Genomic DNA, 2,840 nt, shown 5'->3' with positions numbered 1-2,840 from the left:
CTCGTCTTTCTCCTGAGGAGCAGCTGGTAGTTTCGAACTGCTGAGCCTGAGGATAGCAGTCCGATTTGTAACCACTACACTACCAGAGCTCCTTATACAATCAAGATGCAAGGATAATGAAGGAGGAAGTCCAAGGTTCATTGAACAAATTGGCAAAGAACAAGGCACCAGGAAATGATGAAATAATAATTAAAATCTTTCAAGAAAATGAGGCAGCAAGGAGGCACTCACTCGTGTATATCAAGAAAGTTGCCAGACAAATATCTGGACTATTGATTGGAAGTGAATCGTATGTGTGTCCATTCCGAAGAGAAGTGACCCAACAGAATGCGGAAATCATCGGACAATATCTTTCATATTCCACTCGAGTAAAGTTTTACTAAAGGTAATATAGAAACGGTTGCAAGTATAAATTAACAGAGTACTTCCAGGGGTTCAACCTGGTTTCAGAAGAGGCCAGGGAATGAGAGATGTCATTGCTGATGTCCGATGGATCTTGGCTGAAAGTAAAGTATACCAGAAGGGAAAAAGAAAAATTGTTGCTGTTTTTGTTGTTTATCATCAAGCCGATTCCAAGTCATAGTGATGAGATTACTAATGTGGCAATGTAGAATCAGCAGAGCGGACTGCTAACCAGAAGCTGGCAGTTCAAACCCACCAGCTGCTCTTTGGAAACCTTATACAGGAACCAACTCAACAGCAGTTAACAACAACAGCAATGGTAGTAATTTTTCTGAGGAGCAGCTGGTGGGTTTGAACCACTGAACCTCTGACCTCTGAATTTGTGGTTACCAGTCCAGTGCATATCAGAACTCAAAGAAAATATTGAACTAACATAACAAAACAAATATGTTTTCTTATTTTCACTTTTAATTTAGATAAACTTTTGGAAAATAGCCAAAAGCTTTTGAAGGAAAATAACAAATACTGTGGTCAACTGAACGTGTGTATTATGCTTGAACAGTTTACCAGAGATGTGTCAAAGATTCATGTGGTACTGTAATTTCATCTTCTGTTCACTGTACGAATTGAATGGTTCTCTCATGCTCAGTGTTTTGTTTGTTTATTCATTTATTTATTTTTATAACCTCTGTGACTCTTAAACTTAACTCTATGTGCAACTAGAAAATACTGATGCCTGGTTTTGTGTTACTGCACTGCAAGGTCGACTTTAACCACAAGATCAGTGGTTCAAGCTCACCAGCAGCTCTTTGGAAACCCTATAGAGGGTTACTATGGATCAGAACCATCTTGACATCGCTTAAAAACAACAGTTAAGAAATATACTGCTTATTACTTCTTTCCCTCACCCCACACAGTCATGAACTTTGTGAAAACTAATATTTAAAAAGTACTTTATCAATTGCCACATATCAGGCACTGGTCTGAAAATGAGGAGAAAAAAGCACAATATGATCTTCTGCCATTTAAGAAACTTATTTTCTGATTATTTATTAGCAGTTTTGTAAGCAGTGTGATTTCACATGCATGTTTCACAGAAATTTTCTTAGCAAGTGGCCTCCTTTTTTCCAAGGAGTTCAGGCTTTGAAGAGAAACACTTTTGTAAAACAATTTGTGGTTAATGTTTTTACATGGGTATGATCCCACTGAGAAATGCTGTAGCTAACTTGATCTGAGTGATGTTGCAACTTAGTTTAAGGGACTTTAGGGGACACACTCCTGCTGATTGCACTGTTCTTTCCTGTCTTCCCTTTTTTTTGTAATCTTGACCCAAAAACTATTTTAAGTGATGTCTGATTTGGTTTCCTGTGGTTCTCAAATGTTCACTGACAAAGGATTATTGAAAGAATGTGTGACTCTCCCTTTCTTTTCTTGAATTCAGAGTTTCTGATGTTGATATTAATGTGAAAGGGTCATCCACAAAGAGACAAAGAACACTAATGTTGTAAGGCTTCTCAGCTCTTCTCCTTTATCTCTGTCAGTAGAATCCAAGCCATTAGGATCAAATATCTTCTATCACCTTCTTTAAAATATCAGCATCTGTGTCATGGTTGCCCTTTAGTCTGGCTGTGAGTATTATTCCAAAGTGTTTCTCTTTCTGTAAAGTCCATCAATTGAAAGCAATAGAACCACAGAATTTAAGGGTGAAAGAGCACCTTAAATGTCAAACCTTAAATAGTCCAACCTCCTTACTTCAGAGAGTTAGGAAATTAAGACTTAAAGTGAGTAAATGATTTGTCAATAGGCACTGAAAAAAATACAGAAATAAATTATAATGCAGATAAGTACTACAGTTTGAAAGGCAAGGTCAGTGATTCAAACTTACTGGTCACTCTCAGAAATCCTATATATGGTTGCAATGAGTCAGAACTGACTCAGTGGAACTTACAGCAACACAATTAGTTTTAAAGTACAGGGAATCAAAATATATAAAAATTATTTATCGTCAAGACATATTATTTTGTCAATATGATTTTTATGTCTGCAAAAAAAAAATGGCAGTGTCTTTACACAGAGAATAACAGGAAACTTTTGGTGAAAATAATTTTTTGGTGGATGATTGTAAGAATAATATAGATTCTTATCTAAAGATCTTGTCATGGATTGAACTGTACCCCACAACCCACAAAATATGGCTGGACCATGATTCTCACTAGTTTGGCAGTTATGTGATGATCAACTATGGTATTACCTGAGGTGATAAACCAATAAGAAGATTAAGGGTGGAATGTTGTTGTTGTTGTCAGGTGCCATCGAGTCGGAACCGACTCATAGTGACCCCATGTACAGCAGAACAAAACAATGTCTGATCCTTGGCCAACCTCACTACCGCTGCCACACTTGATGCCATCAATGATGCCGCCTGGCCGATCCATCTC

This window comes from Chrysochloris asiatica, unplaced genomic scaffold (assembly GCF_000296735.1).
Source record: "Chrysochloris asiatica unplaced genomic scaffold, ChrAsi1.0 scaffold00193, whole genome shotgun sequence".
Classification (NCBI taxonomy): domain Eukaryota; kingdom Metazoa; phylum Chordata; class Mammalia; order Afrosoricida; family Chrysochloridae; genus Chrysochloris; species Chrysochloris asiatica.
The sequence above is the reverse complement of the archived record's forward strand: the minus strand, read 5'-3'. Positions refer to the sequence as shown.